Below are 17,944 nucleotides of genomic sequence, written 5' to 3'. Positions count from 1 at the left end.
CTTTTCAAATCCTCATTAGGATTTTAGATGTGGCTTGAGCTTTCCTCCTCTCAAACCATGGTTTGATTTTCACAATTGCAGTCCTGCTGTGCAGCATCAGACGATATTGCTTGAATGTACATCTTGATTTTGCAAATGTTTTTACATCCACCTTGGTTTTTACTGCAGGCTCTAATTTGACTTGCCCAGAAATGTGCACCTTTTCTAATAGCCAGGGAACCTGGAAAAGGAGAAGATCCAGATCACCTTACCTGTCAGTCCTTACCAGTCACTAGTGCTTCTGGTTGGTAGCTTAATAGGCTTCACTGTGGATCCTAGCAGAGCTAGAGAGACACAGTGATGGGAAATGTTCAGATAACAGAAATCCCAGCTAGAGACGCTTTGTAAAGGTCAGGTATTGTCCACCACTCATTTGTCTGGGCTGCCTAACAAATGAACCTACAATTCCTGCTCTGCTGCAGACCTGCTTTGTGCTGTGCCAGACTTATCAGCCTCTATGAAGAGTCTCCACAGGGAAGCCAGAACATTTGCCTGTTCTTTTTTAGAGTAGTGGCTCTTCACTGCTGCTCCAACAAGTTCCTGCATTGTTGCACAGTGCTCTGGTAGTGAGGCTTGGGGATTCCCACAGCTGATCAACATTTTTTGCTTCCCTAACCATGACTTACTCAACTTCTCAGCCTTGCTTCTATTGTTAGCCCTCTTTTCTTTTGGACTCTCAAGACAGTCCAAATGAGAAACTTTCACCCTGAGGATTTTACTATTTCCCCCTTTGCCAGAAACATTCCTCATGTGCGAAGCTAAAAAAAAAGGAAGGAAAAAGACAAAAAGATACTGCTTCAAGAAGTGGTAATAAAAGTAAATCACCATAGCATGGCCAACAAGCTCATTATTGAAATTCCTTTTTCTCAGGGGTTTTCCTTGAGCAACATAACCCATGAGTATTCAGGAAATATTCATCTAAAACCACAAAACCCCACAAGTGAGTAGAAACCAGGAAAATTGTTTGCATTTGGCACCACACTTCTTATTTTAATCTCATGAAAAGTCCCAGGACTGATCTTAGATTTTCTTCTTGAAATTCATGAGGGTCAAGAATAGAATTTGAATGAAAAAAGTGTTAAAACTAAAAAAGCACTGTATAAAATGTTCTGTTTGCAAAAAAATTGCTTCTAATTTAGTTTAATTTTCCCCATTTCTAAAATTATCTGCATTTTTAATGTAATTTCTCAATACTTGGCTAGCATGTACTTCTGCTTCTGATATATTACAATATTACATAATACAGTAGCTAATTAAGCTACTTAGGAATGTTTTCTTATTTTAATGCAATTTAGTGAAATGTATAATGTTAATAACTAGCAGTAGTAGTTACTTAGAGCTAGTTAAAACTCAATGCTATATTCCCCAGAGTACTTTATCTTATTCTTTCACTCTGTAGTGCACTGTAACAGATTGACACATTGTACAGCCTAAATAAGTTGAGTGCCAGGGTGAGTCAACAGCAATGTTTTGCAGAAAGCAATGCTAATAATGCTGTGAGAAATAACTTAATATTACTGGTACTTTGTGCTTAGCTCAGATCTTCCATCCATGTACCAGCAGACACTTTACTAAGACAATTAAATATCCATTCACTACTTCTGTTTTCCAGATAGACGATCAGAGGCTCAGACCTGAGGCAAGCATCTCCCACCCCCAAAATCACCCCGACAAAAGCACAAGGATTGCTGCTGTTCCAGAGGATGGCAAAGGTCTCTTCCTCTCCCTGTCTTTGATAGGACAGGTAGACCTAGAGAAATGAGACGAGATGCACAAAGATCCGTTTGCTTCTTCCTCATTTCTCTTATTCACCCTCAGCTGTGCTGCTATTCCTAGACACAGGACCTAAATCTGAGCCACAGGCATTTACATGGCTTGGTATTTTTATAGCAACAAAAATGAGTTTCCCTTTAGCCAAAAGTGGCTGGAATCCCAGGTCTGGAATTGTGCTGATGGGGTAATGTCTGGAAGGGAAAAAAAAAGGAAATCTCAAACATGGAAACACTAAATGCCATGGCAACAAGAGAAGCAACAAACGGGGCTTAAAGACACAGGGTCAGCATTACTTTAAGCACTGAGAATTAGAGAGAGAGAGAAATATCAGCATTTTATAATGCTGTGTTTTATCTCCAGTGAGAAGGTAGGATCCTATGCCCAACAGAAGGGTATATCTGCTAGAGGGAGACAGGCAGCATCCGGCTGCAGGGTGCTGGCTTTCATGAGAATCCCTTCTGGCCACTCAGCTGACATTACATGTGAGTTCTTCTCACATTTTCCTTTTTTCCTGAGCCCTCTTTCCAGTCATGTGCTGTAAATACAAAGGAGGGAGCATATCTCTGTAATTCGTTAATCCAGTGATAGAAGTTGGCTGTGCTGCTGCTGCTGCCAAACCATCTGCTCTTGAGTCATGAAGAGATTCCTCCCTTCCCTGAAGAGCAGAGATTTTTCTCCAGTGACATCTGACTTGCCCTGTGCTAATTGACAACTCTGTTGAAAATGATGTATCTTTTCAGGATGTTCTGGGGTTTGTTCCAGTTTATTCTGGCCCTAGTGACGACACTTCACAGGTCTCCCTTCAACCCCTAAATCCCTGGCAAACAGTTATTTTCCATACATAAACCTCCTGAGTTCTATCCAGAGTAGCCCAAAGGAGGTTTCTCTTGTTTCTTTTATTTCCTTTGTGGATCTGAATCTCTACCACCATGCCACAGTAGTTTCCAGTAAACATCTGGAGAAGAGAGACAAGAAAAAAGTAGTCTAAAATTGCTCTGTGAAAGGCAGGGGCTTTTGAAGTCGGGACAGAGGCTTTAGCTCAGCAGATTTGAATTTATTGTGTTTGCACTTCTGCCACAAAACTCCCTTGAGATCCTTGACAAGACATCCCCTTTCATTATGCCTTCAAGCTCTGAAGTGTCTATGATAGAGAGACCATAACGCATCTGGGTAAGGATTCTCTCCCTGTGCATGCACTGCATCTGCCATAATGAGGCTTCATCTGGTGAATAATCACTGGGTGAACTTGTGCAAAGTATTGCCAGGCTCTCCCCTTGCACACATTGCATGGCAAAGCTCAGCACCTGGATTTCCAGGCTCCTGTAGCTGCTGTCTCCTAATGATGTATGTACAGTAAGGTGGAAGTCATCTTTGTGAAAAAGACGTATTTCCTCATAAAAATGGATCAGGTTTAACTGTTTTTTAATTTTAAAAAAATGACATCACAAGACTGCTTCTCAGCATTTAATGGCAATAACACCAGAATCTCAGGCAAGTGACTACATATCTGTTTCTTATTCAGCTGCCCTGAGCATCTCTTTCCCAGACTGGAATTTTCTCCTCCTGTAAGGTGATACTGCATTTCCCCACTGCCCTTCCCCTTACCACAAGGCCCTTGCTGTAAGACGGTCCCAGGCTGTGAAGATTCTTAAGGAGGAGACATATGGCCTGGACATCTGCTGCTCTGAGGACAGGACAGGCTACTCCCACACAGCCAAGCTGCTGTGAGCCGCAGTGTGTGTGATGTGAACTGTGCCTGCGTGCGTGTACAAGAGGTTTGTGCAGCTCACTGCTCAGAGCACTGACTGCACTGCAGCAAAGCAGTGACAGTCACAGCAAGCCTGTCCTCTTCAGTGATGCTGTTTCTGTGTCCAGGCTGCTCAGGGTTTGGAGAAAACGTGCCAGGCTGGCAAGAGGGATTGAACAGTAGTAGCAGCAGTGGAGGGAGAAGATGAAATTTCGTGACTGCTAATTCCTCCCTCAGAAGATCAGACTGAGGAAACAACTCTTACCTTCAGCATGTTTCCCAGGGCAGGCTAAACATGTGTGACAGGAACAGAACAGTGCTTGTTTCTCTCCCATGATCTACCGCTTGATCTTAGACTAATTCCTTCATTACTTGTTGTAAAAGTTCCCTCTTGCCATGATAGGATAAGAATGCCCTCCTTTGTGAGGTCTTTTGGAGAAAAAAAATCATATTAAAGTTACAAATTATTAGTTTTATCAGCATCAAAGCTATCTTCCTCTTGAATAAAGCCTCTCATTTGTACAAAAGACATCATTGCTGAGTATCTCTCCCTGGTGTCACACTGAAATATACCTGCTTTCGTTGTACAGAAAGAAAGAGACTTGTGTTCCTTCATTCAAGGACCCAGTAAACTTTTCAATGTGTGTCCTGGCAAGGCATCATGAGGAGGGGGTAAAAGAGTCAATGAGAATAATGGCAACCTTTTTCTTTGGCTTCTGTCTCAGTGGATTTCTGTTCCCTCAGCTTCAGAAATTTCCAAGTAAAAAAAGGAAAAAAAAACCCAGCAGTTTATGTTTTTCATTATTACATTCAAATTTCCTCAGAACTGGGGCCAGGTACCTTCCAGACAAAGGGATCCTTTTTGACCAAACTTCTCAAGTGTGTAACACTCATTCTGTGCACTGTTGTGTTTCAGCTGAGCACATTTCACACAGCTTTGTTCAGGACCAGGACTCTAGTGTTACAGAGGACAACACAGTGCAGTGTTTTCACCCTAACCCGCTGCCTATTTTGTACACACATGACCAGCTTCCATCTGTGATAAACTCTGGTTCAGTGCTGCTCGGGGAGCACTGGGGATCCCTGTGGCACCGTTTCCTGAGGCAGCCCTGGTATGTTTTGCATGGAGGTAAAACCCAAGATTTTTGAAATAACAGTGGGATCAGAGGTATTATTGTTCAGATGAACATCTGTTGAAGGTTGAAAGGCTTTTGGTTTTCACCACATCAGCTGTGTGCCTCTAGCATATTGAAAGCAGCCTACAGACCCAGAGTAGGAGAAATCAGAAAACTCTTAGAATTATAGGATTATTTGGGTTGTAAAAATTGAGTCCAACATAAACCTACCAGTGACAACTCCACCACTAAGCCATGTCCCTAAGGCACCTTGTCTACCCACCTTTTAAATACCACCATGGTGAACTTAACCACAGCTTTTCTCAGCTTTTGGAGATGATACCAAGAGAGGAACACATAAGTCCATGTCTTTGCTTTGCATTCTTTTATCTATAAAGAATGCCTGAAAGTGTTTGCATTTTACAGATATTCTCAGAGATCTTTTCAGCAGACACCTTGCACATGAAAAATTCAGATTTTGTCTCTACTCTTTTTCCTGATAAACCATCTGGACAGCTTACTACCTATTAGGATTATGATATCTATGGTAAAGGTATGGCACAAATAACTTAGAGAAAAAGTAAATTATATCTTTACTGTTTAAAATTCTGGCTTTTGTGAGTACACGTTTAATGCAACACTGCTATAGACAGCTGGAGGAAAAAAAAAATCAGTTTGCTAAAGACTCATCTCAGTCTGCTCTACACAGCCAGTAACACAGATATCCTTGCATTTCCACAAGGAAAAGCAGTTCTAATAAGTCTTGACCTTCTGATGCTTTAAAGGTTAAGAACAAGAAGAGAAAGGAGGTTTTTCAGGAGGGAGAAAATGTCCCACTTTTCAAGTCTTTTCTTATTTGTTTCTGAAAGGAACAAGGACAGCACAGACTCACCCTGCACTTTTGCCATTTCTCCTTTCTGCTTCTTCTTCTATCTCAGCAAATGTCAGAAAGGAGGCTCAAGTCAAGGCAGAAGTTTCTGGCTGGAGAGTCACCAAGTCACAGGCAGCCCAGCAGCGCGTCTCACCCTCAGCTGTGAGAAGCCGACCTTGCAGCTCATTCTGGGCTTGAAATGTCTCAGAATGTTTAAAATAATGGAATAAAAACAAAACAGCAATTGTGCAGACAGCAGGGTTTCCTGGAAGCACTGAAAGTCCTGAACAAAGGCGCATCATCCAAACAAGCATTTCTACCAATTGCTTTGCTTATCTTGCACAAAATGACACAAAGGGAGAGAGCTTTGTAAGATGTTGCCTTATGGTGTTTAACCAAGGATAGGAAGTGGTCAGACATCTGCCTTACAGCCTGCAGAAATTGGCAGTATTGTGGACAATTAAATCACGGAATAAAAGAAAGAGAGGATGCCTTCTGGTCTAACAGGCAGAATCCATCAGATTTTATCCACAGTTCTGTTAAAGAGTGGAACAGAAAACCCAAACACTTCATCTGGGTTTCTTAAGCCAAGCTTTTCACCTGTTTGAATTTGCTTTTTTCCAGATTCCTTACTTGGCATCCAAAGATTTGACCACCAGAACAATGGTCACTGACAGAAGTAATGGAAGCCAATGGAGTCTACTCTGGTGCTCTTAGAAGAAACAACAGAATTTAAAAGCAAACAAAAGAAGAAGCAAAAAAAAAAATTTGTCTAAGCATCTAATTTTGGACCATGTTGACAAATACACTTGTGAACTTAATCTGTCAGCCCATCTGTCTCAGCTCCTCAAGTAAAAAATGAGATATAGTCATCATCTCCTTGCTCAGGGCTGTGAGAAAGCATTCATTATTGCTATGAGGCATGAGAGTAAGATACTTACTTGAGTGTGTTAAGAAGAAAGATATTCACAGTCAACAATGCTAAATCTTTAATTGCCATAAAGTGTTTCATTCCTTTTGTCTCTTCTTTCAGTCAAAATCCAGTCAGGAGACGTATGGGGTTATCTCACAGAGATGCTAATATCAAGCACACTTGTTAAGGTACAGATTACTGTGATGTGTGGGGTTCAGTGTAAGGTCACAAATGCAAAGTTATACACATTTATGACTGTGAGAGAATGTGGAAGGAAGCACAGTGAATGGGCAAGTGGTCAGAGAAGAATGGGAAATAACACCTGGTAACAATTCAGGGAAAGTCGAACAGCCCATATTTTAAAGAAGAAAAATCAGGATTTTGTCTGGATAGAAAAGAAATAAATGGATTTCAGGGAGAAGGATCAGACCTGCCTGTTTGAGGCCTGTGGTAATCTGCCTAGCTGAACCCTCCTGTGGGTTAAATCTGAGGGGAAAGGCAAATGGACAGGACTACCCCTGCCAGGTGGGCATGGGGAAAGGCTGAAATGAACTGCTGGGGGAAAGGCAGAGAGAAAGATCTGTAGGAGGGAGTCCCTCCCTAATGAATCTCAAATCAGTTCTCCTTCCATAGCTTCAGCTTTGCCTTTCATAAATTTTGAGACAATGTTATTGTGGATCTCATGAAAAAATGCTTTTATTTGTAAGTGATTTTATTGTGGATTGAATTAAGAGCGATTTCAGGGCAACAAAGCACTTTTCACACAAGGCTGTGCCAGTTTATGAAGTGGGATGCTAGGACACTTCACTGGGCTCCCTTGCTCCCAGCACATTCTCCATACTGTGCCCCCAGAGGATCCATATAAACCAGGTCATAGAGAGAATAAATAGCTCTTGTAATATCAGGTTCCACAGCTGGGAAAAACTGACAAGCTTCTGGGCTCATTTATGCTTGTGCTTGAAAGCTTGTCTGTTTTTTCCAGCTATATCACTTGGCCTGATCAATAATTTTCCTCCACCTGTGAAGTGTGCCATATCATTAGCCGTGAAATTTTGATCATGTCTTTTCCTTCTATTACACAGAGATAAGAGGCTGAGTTAGGAAAGAAAAAGCAAAGGATAAGGAAAAAACCAACAGCTAATCCCTTATGTCAGAAATAACCACACTTCTGGAGACATCTGACAACTTTTTAAACCTCATATTTGATAGGCCAATTTAAACCAGATTATGATCTTGATATGATATTCCAGTCCATCTCCATTCAAGAAAGCATTTCAGGACCCATTCAATGGTAAACATTATCCGTATGAAGATAACCATCTCTCTGAGAGGTTTTTTGACTGTGTATACTCCACCACAGAATAGATTTGCCTGTTTTTGGTGCAGCTGCTCAAACCATCCAGCCCCCAAGTCATGACTAGATCTCCCTGTAAGGTGCCCTCCCTTCCTGGCTATATGGCACTGTTTGTAGAGGTGCTAAGTTACCTTTTCAGAGCACTGCTGTGCCCAAAGTGCCCCTATGGAAGTGTTGCTCTGGCATCTTGGCTGCTGCCATCCTGTGGGATACAGGGGTAGGAGCCTCGCTTTCCACCATTTCTGCCTGGAGGGTATTTGAGATAATGTAACTCCCATGACAGAGAAAGTAAACCCTTTGGATGTAAAACCTTGCAAAATACAATGATTTACTTAAATAAAAGCAAACATAAGAAAAAGTAGTGAACAAAGTAGAAAAAATGTATCTTCATTTTCTTTGACAGATATTTGAATTGAGCAGTAAATAAAATTTACTTTGTTCTTCAGTCATGGTGTTTTTCTCTCTCTCTCTTTTCTTCCTTGTTGAAGAACAGCTTGCTTTGACTTCCTATTCCCACACATTAGGAGAAGACCTTCTGCTGTCAAAACATTTCTTTGATCCTCTCACCTGCTAAAATTTCCTGTCCTTTGTGAATTCCTCAGTTTTATACAGCCCACTACCAACATCTGGTCCTTTTGTTTTGATGTTAAGCATGTTTCACTTCTCTCTTGCAGAGAAGTTGGAGAAGCTCATGTACACTTGTTAGCCAGCCCTTCCTCCCAAAGTGTTTCCCTTAGGCAGGCTGTCAGTAAGTCTGAATGAGTGGCACCTCTTTTTTTTCTGGCAGGCACTTGTTGAAAAGTCCCACTTTCCATGGCAGAGCAGCTCTGGACACCAGGGTTCATGCTTGGGACTGAAGCACTTGCTCCAAAGAAGGGTTTCTGCTTCCAGTAAAAGTACTCTTAGAGTGTGGTATGGCATTCACTGTCACCCTGGCTCATCACCAATTTAGTTCTGTGCTTCGGAAATTAAAAGTTATTTTACACAACAGATAAATGGGTAAATTAAAGGCAATTTGCAATGCTAAAGAATATCTCCGATAGTGAGAATCTCCTTTTGGGTGACCAGTGACAGAACTCGAGGGAATGACATAAAGCTATATCATGAGAAGTTTAAGTAATTAATATTAAAGTATTAGGGAAAGGTTTTTCACCCAGAAGGTGGTTGGGCACTAGGAGAGGTTCCCACGGGAAGTGGTCACAGCATCAAGCCTGGCAGAGTCCAAGAAGCTTTGGGACAACACTCTTGGTCATATAATGTGTTTTTCTGGTCTAGGGCCAGGAGCTGGATTTTGGTCCAATTTTGATCTTTGTAGATCCCTTCCAACTCAGGATATACTATGATTCTATGATCCTATGATTCCATGATTCCATGAATAGTGTGTGCCCAAGGCTGCATCAAATAACTGTCTGGCAATTAATACTGGGAACACCCGTGCATAAATTCATGAAGAGTCAAAAGAAAATGTAGCAATGGTAAATATCTTTCCTGGGAAACCCACTATCTAGATATTAATCTTCTATAAGTACATCCCTTATTCTCTGGAGTTACAAAGAATAAAAGAAACAGTGACACTTTCCTGTAAAGGCTGAAATTAGATGTTCATTGCCCATGATCTCAAGGGAGATCATATTTATTTTATTGAACATTTTACCAACACTGGGAAAATACTCTCTTTTCCTGAATATTTTCCCTTTGTCACATTGCCAAAGCCTTACAGAATGATGAATCTTTTTTTTTACTGACAGTAGTGCTATTATTTCTAATTTAACGTAAGCAATATTTTTGGTGCAAGGATTTCAGACACTTGATACTGATGTTGCAATGGGACCTAGTGCCTGCATATTTGAGCCTGTAAGGAAGAAGGGCACAAAGGCATATTTGAAAAAAAAAAAAAAAAAAAGATTTCTGTGGTAAAAGTAGGTGATGTTCCCAATGATTGCTCATACCAATAGGGCTGTAAGGGAGATCTACATCATAAATAATGGAACTGCAAAGGTGAAAAGAGAACTTGAGCAGGAGCCATCTGAGGCTGCAGCAGATGAGGACAGTGGCAGCTGTGCTGGTCCTGGGAGGATCTCTGGGGTCAGAATAGTAAGGAGCATTGCAAGAAAAAACCCAGTGAATTTGCAGGAGAGTAAAGCAGTGGGTAGAGGATGGGTGGTTGTCATTGCTCAGACCTCCCCACAGCATCTTCTGAGGTGCTTTATAGAAGGGCAGAATGAAATTTAAACAAACACAGCTCAGAAACAAAGTTTATGGGTCAGAACTGTCTGAGAGATAGGAAGAAAGAACAAGAAAATGAGCTGGATCCTGCTCTGGGCAGGCCAAAGAGGTGGTGGCTACAGTGGCAGCTGCATTCCAGCACACCAGCAAGCACCGACAGAGGAGAGCATGATCAAGAGAGTGATGCAATGCTTTTATCTAATCAGTGAAATGAGCCCTGTGGGATACTCACCTCATCCCAATCACTGCATTTCAAATGGATATTGTGGAACTAAAGGATGGAGAGGAAAAGGGGAGAAGTAGGGTAAAGAATACTAAACTTGTCTATTGGTGGCAATTAAAAAGCTGGTGAGCATTGTCTTAACAAAAAAAAATAGCAACCTGGTGAGTCAAGAAAATGTTAGAGAGGTTTGGTTTAACTGTCTGGGTTTTTGGGAGCCAAAGGGTAATTTAATGAAAGACAGTGTGGGAAGTTCAGACCTGACTAGATAAGCTTTTCTTGGTGCAAAGTAAGTTAGATAATCGATCAATTCCACCACACATTTCTGGGAGCAAAACCTTAATACATTTAAAAGAGGAATTAAACATATATATAGAGAGAGCAAGAGGTAAGAAGCATAAAACAAAACTAAAACATTACTAAAACAAAAACCCTTCAGGAGCTGAGTTGGCCTTTATTAGTAGAGAACAAGATAGAACTGTGAGCTAGAAAGGTTATCCCAATGAGTTTACTGGTTTTATCTGTTGAAGTAATAAGGAATTATGTGGTAATTTCTGGAGGCAGAATGCTATACAAAGAGGATACTTAATCTTGTCTGGCCTGGCTGCATTTATGTGACAATATTCCAGCAGATCTATGAGCCCTAGGCCTGAAAAAAAAGGGAAGGATTGAGGAGTGAGGCTTTTTGGCAAAGCAGTTTGTGGTCCAATAATGAAATAGCAGGGGATACTTCAGGTTAGACCTGAAAGTGCACTGCAGGAGCCATCCAGTAATAGAAGTCATCCATTATCTCTTAGGCACAAATATTTTGAAAGGAAAATTTCTGCACAAGCTTGGAAAAGATGGCTGGCTCATCATTCTGATGAGATTTCCATAGAGAAGTTACAGTATTTGCAAGGTTGCCAACTTTTAAGCAATCTTCTCTCAGCCAATTTCTTTCTTTCCCTCCCCGCACTACCAAACGTGATTAGATCATATTATGAATGTATTGCCTGCCAAATTTCATATCTAGTTAATCACACTGAGCACTGTGACCTTATAAAGGAATCTTAAACTGATTAAAATCTTCACTCTGTGCCTACAAACAGGGAAAAAAAAGTCTCACCAACTTATTTTTGAGTACTGTTTATTAAGACATTTTGATGTATGTTTTTTTCTTCTTTTTGCAGTTGATAGGTCATACTTCAAAGAGAAATGCTGCAAAAGAAAGCAGTGGGTCCACCTTAGTTATGATCACAGGGAGGAAGAGGATAATACCAAATACACTCCAGTTAGCTGGGAATATGCAGATCTCTTTCAAATGCATCTTATTGTTCCATTTATTTGTTTACAGCGAGGCCCACATGGCTTATTTTGCTTGATAAAATGATAGAACACATTGATAAAATGATAGAACAAAAAACAGAGTTTTACTCTGCTAGAACAGCAGAGAAGGGCTGGCACCAAAGGCCACCCTTCTGGCACATGCACTTTGCAGAAGCAGACAATATTGTGCTTCATGATGAATGGCAATCCAAACCAGCACGATCTGCCTGGCTTTGGATCAAGTTTTCCTTTGATTAAAAATACATGAAAAGAAATCTAAACCAAATGTCAATGGCTGAGAGATTCTTCACACAGAAAACAGTGACTGAATATAAACAATGGTATTATGGACAGAACCAAATATATAGGAACAGCTACTCCAGAGTAGTTAATAATCTTGCAGCACAAACTAAAATTTCTCTACTGGATCCAAGACTGGCCCTTCTAAGGTCCTTCTTGAAACAGTTTAAACTACTTGAAGCAGATTTTTCTGTGTAGATTTTTTTGTAGAAAAAGTGGACTTTTTATTTTCTTGTGGTTTTTTTGGGTTTTTTTGGTGTTTTTTTTTTTTTTTTTTTTTTTTTTTGGTTTTTTTTTTTTTTTTTTTGTGTTATAGTGCGATAGGAGTCTGTGAAGGTGTCATACAGGAAGTTTAAATCTGCCATGAAGCATGTGCTCTCATTGTGGCTTCAAGACAGGGAAATAATAACAAAGATGGAGAAAGGTGGATTTTCAAGCAGGACAAAGTGCAATGGAATAGACTATTCCTTTATTTTACTGCTCAAACTTGTAAGATCAAAGCCCTGCTGGAGAAAACAAGAATTGCTATTATTTCTTTTCTGCTCCTTTTTATTGCTCCTTTTCTAGGAAGAAATGTTCAAAGTAGTAAAAATCAATACCCTGTCTATCAGCTTGCATGCCACTGAATGCTAAAAGCCAAGAGGAGCAAAAACAGTTTGGAAAAATCTTTCACTTCTGTTTCAACTGTGTTTTTGCAATCTTTAAAGCAAAGCAGCGGCGTTGATTTCTAATCCTGGAGGCTTCTACATAAACACTTGCTAAAAACTCTGATACGCTTATTAACAATGTATGTTGAAGAATTTAGAAATTAGAAATTCCTGTCACTCTTCCAGTGTCTCTGAAGCAGTGTTCTGATGCTAGTGTGCTGGTAATCCCAGAGACAAATCAGCTCTGATTGAATCTATTTCTTTTTTATTTCTTGTACAAAGCAGGCAGCACACTGCAAAATGAGGGTCGGGGGCAGCAACTGCATTACAGATAGCAATGTTTCACATCTCTGCAGGTGAGGGAAACCCAGACATCCCAGGACTTGGGCAGAAAACTTTCCATGTCACCCTTGGCATTTTCACTTCTCCCAGTCTCAGTTATGGCTATCCACTGGTATTTTAGGCTTCAAAAACTTAAAAGAGTCATTTAGGCCCACTGAATTCAATGAGACTACTGATGCAACCAAAGTTAGGCACATGCTTCAGTCTTTACTAGGTTAGAGCTTAAAAACTGTGATCAGCACTGTGTGGTATTTTCATGGATATTTTAAACAGACATCTTATGAGCTACACAAGATCTTCTATTAACTTAAATAAATGTTTTAGTTCACACTTTTTGTATACAGAGTATTTTTACTTGAGTAACATCTTGTAAGTCTTGTAAACCTTCCCAGTTCATATAGCTATGTAAGTAGCAGAATTATGTCAAGATGCATTTTTCAGTGGTACTCAATACAGAGAAGGGGATTTCCTGAAACAAACATATCCTATACTTGCTGAGGATGCATTCCTGAAAAGTGCCACAGTTGGTGATTTCACAGATGCAAATCAAATTTTCCCCTAAGAATTATGCAAGGTGCATTTTTCAGTGGTACTCAATACAGAGAAGGGGATTTCCTGAAACAAACATATCCTATACTTGCTGAGGATGCATTCCTGAAAAGTGCCACAGTTGGTGATTTCACAGATGCAAATCAAATTTTCCCCTAAGAATTATGCAAGGGCAGTGGGTGGGATTTGTGCTTCAGAATTATGCACAGGTTATACTGAGGGACAGCATTTAACAATGTATGATCCAATTCATATTCCAATATGACTGCCTAAAAAATAATAAAGGAAAAACTGTTACGAAAATTTGTTTAAGTGAAACAGCAGTTGTGGTCTGGCACATCAGAGTTCAAAGATGACAAGGATGACGTGGAGAATAACTATGTGGGAGCAGGACCACCAGGACTGTCAACTTGGCACATCAGTGATTGGTAAGGAAAAAAGGTGGATAAAATGATATTTTTCAGCAATCTGCTTCTCAGTGCCTGGTTTTGCAGTAGCTGAAGATACTGATGACTCTTTTTATTAATAAAAATTGATGACATGACTGCACACAGGTCTGGGATTTTGAACAGTATATATTTTTATAACACAAGATCAAATTTTGCAATCCCCTGGTGACCTTGTCCAACTGTTCTCAGAACAGACCACTGGTCTGAAAGATCTCAGCCACTTCATCTATTAGTCGGAGTAATCTTGTTCTTTCTTTCTGAATCATTATATATATATTTCTTTTTATCATCTTTGTCATCTTATTTCACTCTCTCCCTTTTTGTCAAGGTCAGTCAAATCAACCAAGGGAGAAGTACAAAAAACCTGAGAACTGATTAGTGTAAGATGGTGTTAAATGATGAACAGCAGAACTCCCAAAAGTTGCATCAGGAAAATAAATGGTGTGTTACTGTACATTTCCTGAATATTTACTTGTATGACATGCGAAGCAGCTGCATAAAAGGTGAATGGTTTTGTTACTCCTTGTTATTGGAATTTCACTGTTGTTCCCAGATAGATGTTTTCACAGAACCTTCCTAAGGATATTTTGGCAAATTTGACCTACAGGGACAGAAAAAGTGAGCCTTTATTTCAGTTTTTATGAAAGGAGGATCAATGAAAGAAGGAGATGACAAAAAAGCCGTACTTCAGACTAAGCTCTTAATTTGTTAGACAGCACTGCTCACGTGCTACATCACTCCATTATCTCCATTACCTAGCTGCAATACAGTTACAGCTTGTGTGAATTTTATTTCCAGAATTGCTGTACTTTGACATTTACAGTTTGAAAAATCAGATATTGAGTACCTCTGAAAAGCTGACCTTCCACCAATTATTTCCTAAATAAATTTTTCTGACCCTTCTTTCATGCATACATTCATCTGACTGGACTTTATGCTGCAGTTGGCCTTCTGGGTGGAACATGGTTAGATTACTGTCCCAAAACCTTACTCTTTTTTTGGCCTCCATCCTGATTCACATGTACCCAAGACCATAAAACATAAGTACAACTTTAATAAAATCAAAACCATTCCTAATCTTCTGTGTCTCTGATGTTTCAGTGGTCAGTTTGAATTCACTATACAGACTAAAAGTTTTATTAATTAACCTAGAAAGCCTTATTTGTTAACCTTCAAATTAAAAACGTGTATCACAAGAATGACAGAATCTACAAGCTGTTAATTTCCACATAGGGAAATAAATAATTGCAGCCCTTTGTTATTATCCCCTTAGACAGTAATATCAGTGTCTGACTGATTGTTACATAGAATTGACTATTGGCTGGTTTTAATTTCAAGCCAAATCTTCCACCTCTTTCTTTTCTTACACGTTGCTATGGTGAAGATTATCACAGACTGCATACAAAAGTGAAACACAGAAGGATCACTGAAAAAACCATCCAGACAAAGGCATGTAATAATGACTGAAAAAAAGCATATTGCTTGGTAGGTGCCATTAAGCAGTCATATTTTTCTGGCCATATTTTACTGCTGACCTGTCCAAAAATATATTTGGAATTGTAAACTTTAAACTGTTTCTATTTTCCTGACAAAATCTTTCTAACAAATACATTATCAAATACAAATGCTTTCTAACAAAGCATTATCATTGTCTTTACATGTCCCATTAGGTCAAGGGCTGTATTGTGTGCTGGCACTGCAGTTCCTACCTCTTTTGGCCACTTTTATTCACACCCAGTTAGCTCTCCTGGACTGTAATGCTTCAGTCACAGGATTAACACCCCACAGAGAGATGGGAATATTTTGCAGAGCTCAGGCAAGAAAAATCCAAACAAAGGGCCCTTATCTATAGGTGCCTGTGTGGGTAAGGCTGCCACAATTCCAATGTAATTCATGAATACTGGATATTTGCATTGCACATGTTCAGCAGAACTTGATGCCCAAAGGGCAAAGCATTCTCTTGATAATCCTAGGAACTTAAAAAATGTTCCTCAGATATTCCAGTTAGTTTGGATTTAGTTTAAAAGCTTTATTTTAAAGGCAAACACTTTTTAATTTCTCCTCTAAAAGGACCCTCCCTATTGGACAACAATGCTTCGAAGCAAGAAGCAAAATTTTAGTGCTAATCTTTCATTAACCTCTCTAGCTGTTACTCCTAAAATGCTAGATATGAGTTTCATCTGAATTTCATTTCCTCCTGAGATACAAATGTTTTCCACCCTCTCCATGGGTCCATTTTCTTTTATGATGTCTTTCCAGTGGTTTCTTCATATATTGTTTGAGTGGGATGGGTATTATTGGGCAGTCAGTAAAGTTCAGGATCTAATTCTAACAACCTTCTTGGGAGCATGTTTGAGCCCAGATGACTCAAACTCTTTCTTTGGCAGAAGACTCCTCTAGTTAAGTGGGAATATTGCCCATAAAAAAGAAATGGGCTCCAAATGTTCTTGTAAGAAGGAAGTCCTGTGAAGGCATCTAATCTGTAGTAGCAGAAGTGAGTAACATAGAAAATCACAGATTTCCTCCTAGCAGAACCTCTGGAGCTTTGGATGATGATCAAGAACATTAGGGACAGAATCGTCTGAGCAGAAGTCACAAAAGCAGAAAATTTTCTGGCAATGTTCCAGTATCAGAAACAAGAGATTTCCATAGTTTGGGGGCAAATAAAAAGTTCAGTAAAATTTTAGAGACTGAAAAGCAATAATTTTTATTTCAAGACCAAACTGAATTTATTCAGAACTATATATCCATCCTTAATGATTCTTTACTGAGTCCTCTCAAGCAGGACAGTCCAGAACTACAAGTACCAAATGGGATGAAGTTTCTGTGTTCCACTCTGGACCTGCCACTGTTTTTCAGGATATGTGCCTCAGCTCATATCCCTGCATGTCACTTTTCCCCAATATAAAATAATTCTTCCTGTTTTTCTCAGGTTGGACCGCAGACTGTTTTTCAGATTTCATGGCAAATTATTAGAAGCATGAGCTAGTGGTATTAATTGCACATTAATTATTCACTCTGTGGTCAATTATTAAAGGTCTTGTTTTACTCTAGATTGAAATGGATTGCTAGGTGCTTGGAAGTTATTATCTATACTCAATAACTCTACCAGTTTTTGCAGCACTCTGTTTTACAATTCAGTTTCAGTGGAATGTACCTTCCAAACCTTTACATTCAACAGTAAGGCAGATTCAAACATTGAAGCCAAGTGCTACAGTGAGATTCCTCAGCAGCACAGACACATGGTTAAGAGCTTTTAGCTTTCTTTCATGGGGGATTACATACAACCTGAAATATTTGGCTGGTGCACTGTGCCTGGTTTGGTCCCTGCCTCTTAATAGGAATGCAAGAAGTGCATTCAGGAGCACTGTGTAAGTTGCCCAGAGTCATTCTTGGGACTAAAGCTACAACCTAACAGACAACCCGTGTAAATAGGCCACATGCAAACTTGGGGACTTATGACTGAATTCTCTTGTTTGGCTGCTGAGCCATTCTCTAAGGAGACAGTGGATCCACCAACTAAATTGATTTTGCAAGTCGCCAAGCTAAGTTAAGTACTGTAGAGTAATGCTGAGTGTGGTTATATCTTCTGGTGGCATAATTACATTCCCTCAGAGACAAAAAAAAGAAAAAAAAAAAATGTCATAGATCTAGCGGTTAACCCTTTAGTTCACACCTCCTTAATACAGAAGGGCCACTTTTCCACCCTAAAACAGAAGGTGTCCCTGTATAGCTGATTTCTGCAAAGACACAACTTCATCTACTCCTTTTCTACCTGTTGAATGTGTCACAGGAATTGACTCAAATGAATAGTTGTAGCCCTTGTGGATATATTTTCTCCAGTGGTTCTGACCTTTATGAAACCAAGTATTAAGTTCTCTATGTCTGGCCTTAAAACTCTGTTTCCCTGTGTCCAGTCTCATGCAGTGCTCTGTGATTTCCATTCATTCACTTTACACACCAAACCCAGATTTTGGCTGACACCCCCATGAGCCTCCCCCTCAGAGATATCTAAGCCTCAGACATCTGTAAGTCAACCTGCAGTCCAAAAAGGTCTTACCAGCCTAAATAATTTAATTGCTTAATGGAAAGAA

This window comes from Chamaea fasciata, unplaced genomic scaffold (genome assembly GCF_029207755.1).
Source record: "Chamaea fasciata isolate MVZ Bird 193981 ecotype frontalis unplaced genomic scaffold, bChaFas1.0.hap1 SCAF_7, whole genome shotgun sequence".
NCBI classification, from domain to species: domain Eukaryota; kingdom Metazoa; phylum Chordata; class Aves; order Passeriformes; family Sylviidae; genus Chamaea; species Chamaea fasciata.
This window is presented reverse-complemented; position numbering follows the sequence as displayed.